This window comes from Phacochoerus africanus, chromosome 6 (assembly GCF_016906955.1).
Source record: "Phacochoerus africanus isolate WHEZ1 chromosome 6, ROS_Pafr_v1, whole genome shotgun sequence".
In the NCBI taxonomy this organism is placed as follows: Eukaryota; Metazoa; Chordata; class Mammalia; order Artiodactyla; family Suidae; genus Phacochoerus; species Phacochoerus africanus.
The window spans coordinates 48,769,844-48,787,149 of record NC_062549.1 but is presented as its reverse complement, the minus strand read 5'-3'; positions in this window follow the sequence as shown (position 1 = coordinate 48,787,149).

Below are 17,306 nucleotides of genomic sequence, written 5' to 3'. Positions count from 1 at the left end.
TTAATCACTCTGGAAATTAAAGTCTAGATATAAGAATGAAGTATGAATAACAGTACAGAGAAATCTGTGACTAAATTAAATATTTAGGGTTCAGGAAAATAGCCTTACAAGAAATGACCCTTTTAATGGGATAATGCAAACTGAGGACAGAAGGAGATAGAGAAGGTGAAGGAAGAGAAGGTTGGGGAAGAGAGAGAGGGAGGGCTAACTACCAATATTAAAAATGCAGAGCAGCTATTACAGAGTCTTCAGACATCGCAATAATAATAAATAATATTTATGCCTTATGACAATAAATCCTATAACTTGGAGGAAATAGAAAAAGTCCTTAAAAAACACAGCTTACCCAAATAAGCACACATGAAAAAAATAAAATAGTCCTCTATCTGTGAAAGTAGTTTAAATTAAAACAAAAACAAAAACAGAAAACAAAAAAACTCCAAACACAATTCCAGGGCCAGATGATTTCACAGGCAAATTCCCTTAAACTCCTAAGGAAGAAATAATGCCAAACTTACACAAACTCTTTCAGAAAACAGAGGAAGAAGGAACATTTCCCAATGAATTTTAGAAAGGCAACACAAACCTACACAAAATCTAACAAAGACATTATAGAAAAAAAAATGCTAGACTAACATTGAGACAAATTCCTTAAAAATATAAGCAAATCAACTCATTAATACATAAGAAAGAAGGTAATAAAAAGCAGACAGGCACTTCCCTTTGAAAATAATCACTTGTTATAGTCACTGTTAACTAACCCTCTAGTTCAGAAACTCTCCTATATTTGTAAATCTATATTTGTTCAATTCAGTGATATCTAGTCTCATCCTCCTGACCTAATAGTTGGCACTTATTTTAGCCATAAAAATTGATTAAAAAAAAAGCACATTTGAATATTGGATATATCTGCAGTGTACAACTAGATAATTAAGAATGCATATTTATTTCAATTGAAATGATTTTCCTCTTTAGATATAAGACTTGGAATAAAATCAAAACAAATTTTCTCAGTTACATGTCTTTGGAAATATGAGTAAGGGTTTAATTGATAAAAAATATTCTTTTTTTTTTTCTGTCTTTTTGCCTTTTCTAGGGCCGCTCCCACGGCACATTGAGGTTCCCAGGCTAGGGGTCTAATAGGAGCTGTAGCCACCAGCCTACGCCAGAGCCACAGCAACACGGGATCCGAGCCGTGTCTGCAACCTACACCAGAGCTCACAGCAATGCCAGATCCTTAACCCACTGAGCAAGGCTAGGGATCGAACCCACAACCTCATGGTTCCTAGTCAGATTCCTTAACCACTGAGCCATGACAGGAACTCTGATAAAAAATATTCTTTAAAAATTTATGTCAATGTAAATTTAAAGAGTGAGTTATATTTTGCCTCGCTTGTCTTGAAGTGACTCTCCTTCAAGAAGCATTGGATAGGGTGGTAGTTCTGACTATTTTACTTTCCTTTCTGTGAGTTGAACTTATATCCAATGAACAAGCTGATTGGAATCTTAGTTTTTGACCTGCTATACCTGGGAGAGGGTCTTCACCCTGCAAGTGGGGCTGAATGGCAGAAGAAACTTGCCAACCACTCAATTTCATCAGCCTAGAATTTAAACTTTGCTCCATGGAGCATGACTGATGAGAAAGTTTGGCTGGTGAGAAAGCATGTCATTGTTCAATTGTCCTAGAATCTTAACTATACTTACTGAGATTTAGTAGATTTTCTTGAATAAATATTTATTCATTAACTATTTGCCCTAAGGAAAATTTCCAGAGACTTTATTTATTTATTTAGTCTTTTAGGGCTGCACCCATGGCATATGGAAGTTCCCAGGCTAGGGGTCAAATCAGAGCTGTACCACAGCCACAGCAACAAAGAATCTGAGCCATATCTGTGACCTACACCACAGCTCATGGCAACATCAGATCCTTAACCCATTGAGCGAGGCCAGGGATTGAACCCGTGTCCTCATGGATACTAGTCAGGATCATTACTGCTGAGCCATGAAGGAAACTCCCAAGACTTTATTTTTTTAAACAATTTTTCTAGTTACAATTTCACTGGGGATTGGGAGCACTTCATGCTGTCTTTCTTGTCCTAGAGTCTTCTAATACTCTTGAATGATTAATTTCAGTTTTTCTTTCTCCCAGAATTTGTACTTTTTTTCCTAATCTTGAAAGTTACAATGAATTATGAGATTCATTGTAATTGTTATTTCTCTTTCCTTTGTGATTTTTTCCTTTAACAGAGTCTTACATATTCCTCGATTTTCCTTGAAATTTGTTAACGTTTTCAACATGTTCAGGGTAATTATGCTACAGTATTTCTATGTGCCACTTTCAAAGATTCCATGTTCCCATTTTTTTCTACAAGAATATGGAAAATTAATATTTTAGTCATCCTTTTATTGATTAACTACCATGTGCTTGGCACTCTGCAAGTAATTTCTGGAGTGATAGATGACAAAAAGAAAATATGATGGGATAAAAATGTCACCTTAGGAAGGAAAAATAAGAAAGTTATGAAGAGGTTTGTGCAGAGGTAAAGGATAAATAATAAATCATTCACATCACAAGGAAGTCAGATGCTCGGTCAAGATAAAAATGAAGGTCTGAGGGTGAAGAGGAGATTGGAATATTTTAAAGTAGGAGAAAATCCGATATATCTGGGCACACTGATGTGGAAAAGATGTATAAGGAAATATCAGAAAGGTAGTCTGGGGTAATTGTTCAGGACAGATTAACAAATTAGATCCCACAAGTCAAATCTAGCCTATTACCTGATTTTGGATGAGTTAAGAATGTTTTCTATATTTTTAAATAGCTGGGGAAAAATCAAAAGAAGAAAATTATCATGTAAAATTGTATGAAATTCAAATTTCAGTGTCATAATTAAAATTTCATCTCAACACAGCTATGCTCATTTGTTTACATATTACCTACGGCTGTTTTTGTGCTATAATGGCACAGTACTAGGGGTTGCAAAACCTGAATGTTTTATTATTTGAATCTTTACAGAAAATTGTTTGCTGACCCCTGATTTAAGGCACTTTCTGATCAGTATAAAGAATGGATTTAACTTTAAGTTCAATGGGATATTTTTAGAGGCTTTTAATCAGGGAAGCAGCAATCTGATTTGCTCAGGTGCAAAACAGACAGAAGTTAGGTAAATTGGAGAAAATACATAGGTACAGGTGGACTGGGGACTAATACAGTAATGTGGCAATCCAAATGAGAGATGATAGTGATTTACACACTAGGGATAAGGAGGGGGAAATGTGTTGAAATAGAGAGATTTCAGATGTGTTGGAGATAGAACCCATGAATCTGAAGATGGAGTCAATATAAGGTGGATGAAAGAATGGGAGGAATCACAGATGAACTTTCACTTGGGCTGGAGTAATCAAGGGAATAGTGACATAATTTATTTTTAAGAGATGTCTGGGAGAAGGCCTTGGTTTTGTTTTGAGTAGTGGGTAAAAAGAAAACACAACTTTTGTTTTGCACATAGGTGTATAAGGCTCTGAGTCAGAAATATTAAGTAGGCAGTTGGGTTATATGAGTTTAGTTTATAGGGGGATTATTTGGAGTTAAGACATGGATACTTGAGTTATTAGCACAGAAATAGTATTTAAAGTTATGACACTAAATGAGTTCATCTGGGACGAGAAGGGATAACAGAAGATAAGTTTCAGGATTAGCTTTTGAAGTAAGTCAAATTGAGAAACAGGTAGGTTCTCAAGTCACCAATTCAAATAGGCAGTTTACCAAATTAATTCATTCCTTTTAATTACTTAAGTTTAGTGATTTTCATTTACCTTGCATTCATCACTGTATTTTAAGAAATGTTTGTTTTTTCCTGCCTCATCTTCTCTTGCTCTAATCAGATTCTAAGGGGCAGAGAGAGAGAAGACAAAGAAACAAAGGGAGCCTTATATACTTGGGAAATGAGAGATAAATAGTTTCCCCTTCAGAAGAGGTTGTCTTTTTCCTGTCCTTGAGGGACAGCCATTTCAGCCTAGATAAGAAGGACTGGAAAAAGTCCAAATAAAAGATTGTTGATATAGAGGATTTGCTAGCTCAGACTTAACAGTACCTGAGGGCACAGTAAAAGGAAGGAAGAGTTAGGGGAATTGGTCAGATAAAAGCATGAAGACACCTGATTGATAAGGAAAGTTTTAGTGAAAATGGATGCCCAGGAAGCTGGAGGCTTCTAACATTGCCAGAAATAAACATGGATGCCAGAATTCATCTGAAAAGTCAGGCAGATGAGGGTGCAATTCATTTAAGCCATTCTTAATAATTAGCTTGATGGAAATGGTCTTTATAATTAGCTATCTGGAAGAGATTGCCTCTTTCTTTGGGCCTCAGTAGTACGGCAATTTGAAGTAGTAATAATACTTAAAAAGCACAAAATATGAAGTGTTCTCTTTCTCAGAAGGATTTGATAGAGTTGATTATGGTGGCGGGGACCATTTTTTGCTTGTTATATTCTTTTCCTGATTTAAAAAAAAATCTCTCAGCATAGGCCCCATGCTGCTTCCTTTCTGTCTATTACAGATTTCTGAAATGAGATGTGGAAGTAAGCCAGAGTAATTGGTAAATTCAATTTGTAAATCAGGAGTAAAATAATCTCTAAACAAATCCTCTATAATTATTGGCATTTACTCCATCAGTGAGTGAATCTACATGTGCCATATCTCTTTCTGGTACTTCTGCTCACCTGATTCTAAATGGCAACTACCTAGGTGATTCCTTTTTCTCCTGCCCCTTAACTCTAGCTTTTTCAGGTAGTTTTTCCTCTGTATTATGAGGATGGATTGTGGGAAGTAGTGATAGCTTTTGTGACATTTCCCTGTTAGCCCTGTGCCTCTGCTATTCTGAAGCTGGAACTTGGGCTTTTCAAGGATGTCTTTACTTCATCCATACTCTACCCTTTTCCTTAGATTGATTTTCCTGATTAAGGAATACTACTTGTTCTTTTCACTTATGTTTGAAGAAATCTGTCCCTTACATGAGGTCTGGGGAGGTATTCATTAGGAGGAAGACCAGCAATTCCTTGCCTACTCCACATCTATAGTAGTGGATATTTTCCCAACATTCTCCTAATTTGGAGACATTACTTTCATAATTTTTGAGTTGGTGAAAAAGATCTTTCCTTATTCTTATATTTTTGGTTATTTTATTGTATTTGGTAAGTTGTGTTAGTGTGTAGACTAAAAATAACCTCATTTGCCATGTGAAGCCAGGGATTCTAAGAGGAGAGAGGCAGTACAGGTCAATAGAAAAAGAATTCTAGAGATAAACTGATTGAGTTTGAATTCTGTCTGCAACTCTTATTAATTCTTCAGTCTCAGAAATATAATCTATCTTTGCCTCAGTTTCTTTTTATCTGTTCTACAGGGATAATAAGACGATCTAATCATAACATGTTAAGATTGAATAAGTACATATTAAGCATTTAGAATAGTACCTGGAATATGAGAAGAACCTTATCTTCGTTAAGATCCTACTATTAGGAGTTCCCGTCGTGGTGCAGTGGTTAATGAATCTGACTAGGAACCATGAGGTTGCGGGTTCGGTCCTTGGCCTTGTTCAGTGGGTTGAGGATCTGGTGTTGCCCATGAGCTGGGGTGTGGGTTGCAGATGCGGCTCGGATCCCGCGTTGCTGTGGTTCTGGCGTAGGCCGGTGGTTGCGGCTCCGGTTGGACCCCTAGCCTGGGAACCTCCATATGCCCTGGGAGTGGCTCAAGAAAAGGCAAAAAAGACAGAAAAAAAATAAATAAAAAGATCCCACTATTAAACCATTGCAATTATTATACTTTACAATTAATTCTATAGTGATACATTCTGTCTTAACTTTCTATTTTGGTTAATCATTTTAGTTTGTCTAAACATTATAATCTTTAAGGTCAAATGACCTACCCGTCTTTTCATTTCCCACACCTTTTGCTAAAATGTGTTTCATATTGTTGGCAATCCACAAATATTTGTTTGTTAAAATGAGTTGAGAGTCTGTGAAATGCAAGTTTACTGGAAATCTGATCATACGTAAGGTCTGGTCCTTCTAATCTGCAGAACTGATAACTTTGCTTTTTAAACTTTTGAAACTAAAGATATAGTAAGAAATATACTACAATAAAATTAAAAATCAGTAGCCCTTTATTTTCCTTTTGATGTAGACTGGGTATAAAATATGCATCACAAATGTAAACTTCAAAGCCTAGTCACAATTTTTTCCTAACATTTTTATAAAAGAAAAATGTTGGAATTTCTCCCCCCCCCCCCAATAGAAGTGGTTTCACAGAGATTTGTTGGTTAGAAAATCATCAAATAATGTGAAAATTAGTTAATTATATAATTTGGAGTAAAACTTGAAATGACTAGTTCATACCTATGTCAGGCTCAGTGAGGGAAAATTGCCTTTCTTCTGAATAAACTGCTATACTGCTCTATAAAAAGATGAAATCTTTATAAGCATTCATTAAAAAAGTTCTTTTTAAATTATGTGCTGTTTTCTTTCATCTAATTATAGCTCTTTCCTTAAGTACTAGGACAATCAGTTTTTACAAAGTGAGTGGGTGCTCAATAAACTTTTTGCTAATAGCTAGGACAGACTTGCTCTTGAATTTATTATGGGGAGACACTGAGCAGAGATACTCCACTAAGTATTGTAAAGAAGACTAGAAGGTGTCATGGAGTTAGGAAACTTAGTTTTTCTATTCAACGCATGGGGTATGTGTGCTAGGTAATGTGTGGAATGATTGTGAAAAGCTCCAGGACCTCTTAATTATCATGAAATGAAAGATCAATTTTTTTTTCAGTTTGGCTCTGATATAGACTAATGGATATTATAAAACATAATTCTGAAAACTCAACAAATGGTTTAGATATTAGAGATGTTAATCTGTTCCACATTTATTGTGGATACAATTGTATTATATAATTTTATTTTGATCTAGTGTATAAGGAAAATAACAAATGAACATTGAAAACTGCTATTGAGATTGATAGGGATGGAGTGGGCACAAGTAGTTTTAGAAGTCCCAACAAAGGATCATAAATAGAGAGGGATATCTAGTGGACTTTGGGAGACCACTGTAAATTAATAAACTGCTCAAAAAAGCCATCAAAATAAGACAAGTTTGCTTGACTGGGGGAGATGGAAGAATTGCCTCAGGTCATTGTGTGGGGGATGGGATGAGGCCTGCACTCAAATTCAGGTAGGAGTTTGAGGACCATCCTTCTGCTAATTTGAATACATAGCTTACTGGATACCAAGGAGAATCTAGGAAAGAAAGAGGTGGTCTTTTCCAACCCCCACTCCCCTTGGATGATAAAGCTGTAGCTCACAGGATCCTTGGGGCAGAGTTTCCATGACTGCCTGCTTGTACCTCTTACAAATGTCCTGTCCTAATAAATCTATTTCTTATCTATCACTTTGTATCTCACTGAATTCCTTCTGTGTGGAGACATGAAGAACCTGAACATCAGTGAGTCCAGACACAGGGTGAGTGATTTTAATTTAAAACCATGGGTTCAAGTCCCAATCTGTGTTTAGGCCAAGTTTGAGTCCCAGAACTCCGGTTCAAGTCCCAATTCCTGTTCTGGTTAGGGTCAGGCCATTAGAACTGTCAGTTTCAAGATGATAGAAACTACAAATTCTCTAGTTATGGAGCAAAAAGGCAGTATTGACTTAAAAATACAGAAGAATTCAAGAAATTACAATTTAATACATAGTCTTTCTCCATCTTCTAAACATTTTTGGCCAGGACTGCTAAATAAAATAGAATTGACTAATTTAAGTCTCTATTCCAGCCTTCTCCAACTTCTGGCAAACAGTCTGAGAAACTCAAAAATTATTGACAGCAGAATGGTAACAATTTAATAAGTTAACTGATTAATAGAGCCATTTCTTACAAAAGATTGTTCTAACTAGATTTGATAAAGTTTATATAAATTATTTAGTGTGTTCTCATCATTTTGTTAATTGATATGAAAACCTTAGAAACTATGAAATGCATAATTTTCTGTGGTATAACTGGAGTTGGTAATTATAAAATAAAATACACATTGTTAAATCATTTACATTTCAAAAATAATTGTTTGAAGCAAGAGAAAATAGTTTTTACAAGCCTGAATTCTTTTTTCTTTAACACCATTTTATTTTTCCTTTCTGTATTGTGTCTTCCTTATCTTCCACTTCCTTTCCCCCTTCATGGTTTACCTTGTTTATCTTCTTATTGTGTAGTAAGTATTATGTAAATAGCCATAGAATGAAGCTGTTTTTTTCTGATGCCAGTTCACATTCTTGAAAGTCTTTGAAAGTGTTCTCTTTCAAAGGAAATAATTTTCTTTTAAAGGTAGTAAGAATTCTAAAGCAAAAATTTCCCTAAGGAGAATGGAACATTTAAACATTTCCTTTAGCTTATAATTGTCCATCCATACACGAAAATTGCTGTGCTCTTCTTCTTTGACCCCCTTTTGACCCCCTTTGACATTGATTTTTGGAAGTAACTGAACAGTTTAGCATTTAATACTTATGAATTTGCCGAAGTTCAAACTGTGCACAGCCTGCATGCAGTGGTTACTTTTTAGCTGCTTAATGCAGTCTCATTTTGAAGATTTTTTTTCTTTTTAAAAATAATGGTAATGAATCATTTCCTAAATTAAACTTAGATATTTCAAAATGATTCTACAAAAAATTATTAAAGGTCATCATTCTACTAATGTTTTCATAAATTAAGAGATAAGCTTTAGAGACTTTTATGTCATTTTGATTCCCATTTCTTTTCATACATGATTTTACAACACTGTTCTTTGTTAATAATATAATTTTTAGTGAGAGAAACAAAGACACATACTACATTTTTCCATCTGCTCTTTTCATTGCCATTTCATTTCATAGCAATGTTATGAAAGTCTTAAATATAAAAAGTGATCTGCTTCAAGATATATCTTTTATCTTTCATAATACTTATTACAAGTTGAAGTGGATTATTTTCCTTTTATATATGTGAATATTTAATATAACTGAGTTGAGATGATAAATTATTATGCTCAATAAAATATTCTCTATTCACAGTTTGGAGTAACTTAAATTTATCATTCTTTTATGATATACATTTTATTTTTTGTAGGACATTTTAAACATTCATTATAATAAGCCAGTAAATTGTTTTCTCCAACATAATATCATAAAGGGTTATTTAACTTAATTGTCTGGATATTAAAATAAAGTTTTTATATTACAAGCCCATGGAATTATTCTTGCACTCCTGGCCTCTACAGATTCTATTCAAGAGTCAGCAGTCACATATGTTAGAGTTTAAAAAAAAAAATTCCAAGAGCATCAGATTTAATCCTATTTTATAGAAGGGATACAATTAATGGACCATCATGAGATGATCTAAAAATTGTCACCTCAGTCTGGGAATACAGGTTCTTTATTTCCCATCTTTTCCACTGTTAATGCATATTCAACAAAATCAAAAAGTATAATTTCTCAAATAACAAAATGAATTTTTAGTTCTTATGTCTACATTCAAATCCCAATTTGAACTCCTTTCCTCTCCCCTTTTGTATCCTAATTTATTCTTCATGAAATAATATTAATTGTTATGCTAATGATCATTTTAATGTAACTTTGATAATAAGAATATTTCTATAAAAATAAATCATAATAATCTGTGAACCAGGATTGTGTAAAGAACAAGGTAGGCTATAGGAAGGATTCCGGTTTGATTTTTTAGAATCATGTTTATATATCTACAATTAGCATACAATAAACTTTAAATATGTACGATGTACAATTTAGTAATTTGTGACATATGTATTTACCAGGGAAAACGTCACTGCAATTAAGATAATGAACACATTCTTCTCTTCATAAGATTCTTTTTTTAATAAAAGAAAATGAAACTATTTATTTTGTGTCTCAACACGTAGAGACTCCTCATTCAAACATTATGTTAGTAAATGTCATTTTCTTTCTTTGAAAGGCAAATTTCTATTCCCAGCTTTTGTTTCCTGAGGACATAAGTAATTGCCACTTGGAGCTTCTGAATACCATGTGATAATTCATGGCATCAACAAATTAAGCAAATTTCAAGCAAGTGCAGTGATCTCTACTTCTTAGTGAGTCTAGTTGACCATACGAACATTTAGTACTGTTAGGGCTCTATTTTTCCCTTGATCCCCACCAATGGCACAGCAAAGAAATGAAGCTGTGGGCATTAGAAATGCTAGCAAGCTCTCAAGGTGGGAGCCTAGCATTGGGATTGAAGCGGCAGATTGTCAGGACTGAAGGGAAACACCTTAAGGCAACAGTGTCACAGGTAGGGAGTTACAGCTCTTGTTGGGGTGATTTAAGTGGTCTTCATGCAGTCTCTCTGAACAAAACCTCTGCCCTGTTTTGCCTTGATGACCATAATAGAGTTAAGTTCATGGAATGGAAGTGTGCAACAGATTTATTAAAGCAAAAGAATGCTCTCAGAGAGAGAGAGCAGGTCTCCCTGGGAGTATATCCCAATGCTGCTGACCTGACTGAGGATGATATTTCCCACCCCAGGCCCACTAATTCTTCGTGCCCCAGCCTTAAGAGACTTAAGGGCTGAGTGTTGATTGATCTCTGCATATGCCACATTTCTTTCTCCAATTGGTCTTGGGCAGGACACCTCATTTGCAAAGGAGACAGGTTATAGGAAAGTGCCCCAAAGAATCCCCTGGTGTTGTGTCTGCATGTGTTCTTTTGTTTGATTGCAGGCCTCTTGTTTTTTTGGTAATGATTAATGGCCTGTTCTGACTCACCTGGATATGATTCCCTCTCTTATCCTACCTAATAGTACTTTATTTTTTTCATTTTTTAAAGTTTTATTGAAGTACAGTTGATTTACCATTTAGTGATAATGACTGCTGTTTCCATAAGAATCTTGTGCCTTTTGATAATCCTGCCCTGTTTGTCTCACTTTCCTTGAAACAGCTGACATGTTATCTGTCATAATAGATCATTTTTCATTTCCAGAATTTTCTTTCTTTCTTTCTTTTTTTTTTTTTGGTCTTTTTGTCTTTTCTAGGGCCACACTTGAGGCATATGGTGGCTCCCAGGCCAGGGGTCTAATCAGAGCTGTAGCCACTGGCCTACACTAGAGCCACAGCAATGTGGGATCTGAGCCATGTCTGTGACATACACCACAGCTCACAGCAACTCTGGATCCTTAGACCACTGAGCGAGTCCAGGGATCGAACCCATAACCTCATGGTTTCTAGTCAGATTCATTCACCATTGTGCCATGAAGGGAAATCCCATTTCCAGAATTTTCAATTATCAGAATCGTACAGCATGTATCTTTTTTTTGTCTGATTGTCTTTTTTTGTTCCATAAAATTGATTTTAATTGCATCCAAGTTATTTCATTTATCAGCAGTTCATTCTTTCTGTTGCTAAGTAGTATTTTATTGTATACTATTTCATATTCATGTATTCACCAGTTGGTGGACATCTGCCTCACCTCCCAGCTACTGTTTTCCCAAACACTTTCTGTTTTCTCAGTTTCTGCAACATTTTATAACCCTTCGAATGGTATTGATTTCCTATCTCACAAAATGGATTTTTGTTTTATTCTTCATTTACATGCATTTCATATTAAGTTCATTTAAAGGGTAAATTACTCAGTAAACTTTTTGGCATTGTATTAATTCAGCTGGTAATGTCAATGTGGGGAAGAGAAAAATAGAATATTATTTCAAGGTGCGTTTCTATTAAGTAGCAGTGAAATTCAGTCATGATTAGAAGAAGCTTAGGGTAAGGAGAGGCTTACTTGTTTTAAGATTGCTGATATTTGACATATTTTGGTCTTATGAAGATGACACATAAAGAGGGGAAAAAAATGAATGATGTGGGAGATAAAAGGGAAAATTTAGAAGCAATATTTTTGAGAAACTGAAAGGGCTTTGAATGATTCCCAGTTCATGTTATATTATACTTCAGGGCAATTTGCATTTTTCAAATTAGTAATACACCTTAGTATATTTCCATCTTAGTTCTATATGTATGTCTTTTTAATGTCAACATAATTTTCTAGTATCGTGATTTACCAAAATTTACTTACCCAAATATTTAAAAAATACATTTAGTTTTCTTTGTTTTGTTTTAGTTTTTACAAAAGTGTTCTGATTTAAATCTTTGTTTATAAGGTATATTTCTACAAATGAATTTTGATATAGACAACTTCTCATACTTTAAATTATAAGTAAATAGTACTGAATTCCATCAAATTTTGAACTCCAAGTTTTTACCAAAAAGCATATAATTTTATTTTTTCCATACCCTTTCAATACTGAATATTATCAATTTTTTAATCTTTCAAAATTAAATAGTGAAAGAGATATAATTTGAATTTTTCCAAATAAAATTTTAATAACTTTAAAATTGAAATATGTTAGAAATATGTCCTTAGTGGAAAGGCAAAAACAAGAAACTAAAAGTATTTTAATTTTTATAAACAAAGTAACTTAGAGAAGAAAAAATATTGTTGGGAGAAAGAAATTTTACCCTTCTAGGTTCTTTTGTATGATATAAGAATTAATTTGGGGATGGGACAGATTAACAGAAGAAAATCAATTTTTAATTTATATGTATGGGAACCCACAAACATGAGGGGTTCAAAACCAGAAAAGTTAAATGAGAGGTATAAATATATGTACACATATGCCATTCTAAGCAAGGAATGGGATAGAAGTCTGGAGCTTACAAGGAAAGAAGGGTCATTCACAAGACAATAAAAAGAAAAGCAGATGTTTGGCCATTAGATGTTTACCCTGTCGTATAGTGGAGGTCACTTAAATAAAATTTATCTCTGGTAATTTTCTTGGGAAAAAAAATCCCAATGTAAATTCTACTGTGTAGTTAAGAGAGGAGCAGTAGTTTCTCTTGAACCCATTAGGGTCTTCATTACATTTAGCTCAAAATAACCCACATACCAAAGTGGGACATCTTGGGGAAGCTTGTTTTGAAGCCCTACAATTGGGTTATAGAAGTTGAATTGGTAGAAGTTCATCTCATTGAATCAATCTCTTATTCATATTCAAGAAAGTAAGGTAGTTCAGTTTAACAATTGTGTTTTATTTCAGGAGGCAGTGATTCATAAGGGCTCCTAAAGTTAGGCCTATGGTATAAGAAATCCCGTATATAATAAGAGGCATTTTTATGGAAACAAAAGAAAAATGATTGGAGTAGACGGAAATCCCAGTTTCTGAGTTCTGAGGTTAGGCAATTGAGAAGATTTCTAGGTGTCAGGCTCAAATCATCCTCAGATGGAGTGAGACAGACAGTGGCAATCTGTCAGCATTTTCTAGGTTGCAGTTTGAATGCCTCTGATGATTTTTGGAGTGACCTCTAGAATGAAAGGCCTGAAAGTTGTCCATACATGAGTTGTTGTCGTGATTTATCTGAAGCTTTTATCAAGTTGTCTACCTTTATCTTACACGGCTTCAGAAAAAGTTTGGTTTTAGTTCTCATTGATTTGAAGTCAAAAGTATGGGAGAAAAACCAGAATCATTTTGGAGAGTCATAGTCAAATATTAGAGTAAGGAGTTTTCTGTAAAATAAATTTATTTTTAGGAGTTCCTGTCATGGCACAGCAGAAATGAATCCGACTAGGAACCATGAGATTGTGGGTTCGATCCCTGGCTTCACTCGTGGGTCAGGGATCTGGCATTGCTGTGAGCTGTGGTGTAGGTCACAGATGTGGCTCAGATCCTGCATTGCTGTGGCTCTGCTGTAGGCTGGCAGCTGTAGCTCCGATTGGACCCCTAGCCTGTGAACCTCCACATGCTGTGGGTGTGGCTCTAAAAAAAAAAGCAAAAAAAAAAGATTGGTGGAAACTAGAAAAATTCAGAATCTAATCTAGTTTACAGGTAAATAACAAAACCTCAAAGAAAATTAACAGCACTAGAATCTTATAACCACAGTTATATTCATGAAAAAAATTTCTAATATTTTCTCATTCTACCAAATATTGTCAAATTAAGACTGTTTGCAAAATAAGTCCAATTTCAATAAAGATGTCCTGATTATTTACATAAGTGTGGCAAGAATAGCATTGGTCTTATAGGCTTTTTAATATCCGCTTTGACGGAATTTTCATAAGGATTGGACTTTTAAGATTGACATAAGATTGGACATTTCAAGGCCTCTCAAGGCCAGTATCATCAAGCAAAGGTTTTGCCAGCAGACGTGCCTCAACTATTTATATACTTTCTTGAATTTCCCTATTCCCAAGCTCCCCCCCCCCAATAATCTTGAGGTTCTTTCACTTGCCAGAAATTGACCTTTCTTATACACCTGGTAAGGTTACTGGGAACCATGTAAGAAAGTTACAAACTATTTTTCCAAGAGACCTTATTGATTCTATAAAGGCAATCTTAGTTTCTTAAATTCATCTGGTCATATTTGAATTATACATACTCTTAAATATGGCATTCCAGTTAAAACCTTGGTAATCTAATCAGTGTTTTGAGTTGTGTCCTGTTATAAGAACAGGTTCTTACTGCACTTACACAAGTAAGTATATTGCCATGAAATAGGAACACTTACTAAGAGTTTCCAAATTGTGGATAATCACGAAGAAATAAAAAGATGAATGTTTTAATTCTGCTTATAAATGTATAGTTTACTGAACTGCTATAAGTCATAAGTAACTAGGAAAGACAATTCCTCATATGTGAAAAACAAGAAGCCATCTTGGGTTTCCCATAGCTCCAATAGTCCATTTAGTTTGTAGCTATTGTTTAGCCATCTTAATTTTTCTAATTCGGGTGCAGACACCCCTGAACATTACAATGACACCAGGATGACACAAGTTTGTTGCTGCTACTTTTTCATGAAAAGTCAGCTAGGGCATTCTCCTGATACTTGAGTTAAATCTCTTTAGTGTGAGCCTCAGTTTGCTCACAGACAACATTTTATACCAGGATATATCAGACTTCCAGGAATTTCACACAATTTTTGGAACATTTATAACACATATATATACAGGTAAAACATAGAAATGATTTGATGTTACATCTTATGTGGCAATGCTTCATACATAACTGAGCATATCAAATATGCCAAATTAATTTAATCTTGCTATTTTTTAAGAAGAGCAAAGAAGTCTTTGAGATATTTTGGTGGCCCTCTGAAATATCTCATCTCAAAATTAGTTCTAAGTAAAAAATATTTGATTTTGGAAAGTTTGTCAGAAATATCAAAAAGGTTTAAAACACTCAGTCAAATAAGATCATAATGAGTTCTCTTGTGTCATTGTAGGTTAATGATCTGGCATTGCTATTGCATCAGCTTGCTGTGGTGTAGGTTTCACCTCTGGCCTCAGAACTTCCATATGCCATGGGTGCAGCAAAAAAATTAGGATCATAAATTATTGTGAGACAATGCTTAGTTATCCATTTAACCAAAAAGACTTCATAGGCAAATATAATAAGTTATATAGTTTTGAGAAAAATTTAATTCTCTTAATATCAGAGAAACAAGTTACTTAAGTAATCAGAGATCTGAAAAACACAATGTAAAATTGTGTGATTATTTTGACAAAACTATAACTAAAGATAAAGGAAAACCTTGCCTAATTTATATTATCTACAAGAGACCAATTTAAAGAAAAAAAAAACTCTCTCCTTTGAATATAAAACTGAATTCCAACTTTGCACTAGTTTACTCTTGTTATTAAAACTCTTTTACTTAATATTGTGGTGACCAAGTAAGTGAAGTAGGAATATACTGAGCTTACTTCCTCTCATGGGAATACCAAAATTACAACTATTTATGGAGCCATTGTCCAAAAGAATGACCTCAGAACTAGGTGAAAAGTATTACATCAGTAAAGGTATAGAAAAGGAATCATTATGAGATAAGTAGGAAGGGCACATATGCAGTATAGTCAAAACCTACACCCAGATAGGTGAACTAGAAATAAGAGGATAACTGCAATTGGAGAAATTCTTCCCAAGGAATGAAGGATCCCAGTCCAACACTGGATTCCAAGCTAGGGGTTTCTTTACTGGGAGAGTGAACCACCATAACATCTGGCTTCAGGGAGTCAATGGAGCTTTATATGGGAAAGGCGGAAGGCTGTAGGGAACAAAGACTCCACTCTTAAGAGAAGCACATAAAATATAAAGTGGTCTATGTCCCAGTACAGAGGAAATAATTTGAAATGATCCTGGGTCAGACCAATTTGCTGATCTAGAAGAGTCTCTCATAAAAACAGGAGGCAAATGGCACTTCCTTGAAAATGCAGAAACTGATAGCAGTAATTATGGGGACTTGTTTTGCCACAAAGACACTGGTGCTGGCAAGTGCCATTTGGGAGCCCTCTTCTATCCTCTTAGCTTAGGAGCCTTACTCACATATTAGAAGACTAGCACCAGTCCCAGATTCCCAGTGCACTTCAGCCAGCTACTATAGGACCTGGCCCACCAGCAGGTCAGTTTAGCTCTGTGATACCTGGACCATACAGCCACCCACAAAAGGACATAACATTTCCCACCAGTGGTGGGGGGGAAGAACAAGTCCTAGCATACCTTGAGCTATGCAACTGGCCATGCTGGGATATGGTGCCCCCCAGCAGGCCCACAACTACTACACAAGGCAGGTTCTGGCAACCAACCAGGCTGGGAACCAGCCCCACCTATCATCAGGTCTGCAGTACTAAACTCCACAATAGGATGATTCTAAGGCCCTAGAACCCTAGGTACCCTTAGAGCATATAGCTCCAGTGATAAAAATGGAGTGTACTATTGGTCCTCATTAGACATCTCCAACAAAAAGCCACTTCTCAAAGATCTGGAAATGTAATTGATCTACCTCATACATAGATATAAACAGAGAATTGAGCAGTGAGGTGCCAAAGGAATATGTTTCAAATGAAGGAACAAGGGGAAAAAAAAAAACAAAAGATGTTGAGATAAGAAACACACCCAATAAATTTCAAGGAAATTATCATAAACATGCCCAATAAATCTGGGAAAAGAATAAATGAACAAGGTAAGAAGTTTAACAAAGAGTTAGAAAAGAAACAAGCAGAGCTGTGAAATACAATCACTAAAATTTTTAAATGCACTCAGAGGAGTTGAGAGCAGAATAGATGATATAGAAATCAGATTAGCAAACTGAAAAAAATAGTGAAAATCATCCAGGCTGAAAAAAAAGACATACAATAATTTTTTAAAATGAGGATAGTTTAAGAGAGCCATGGGACAACATCAATCATACTAGCAATCTCATTATAGTAGACCCAGATGGTAAGACA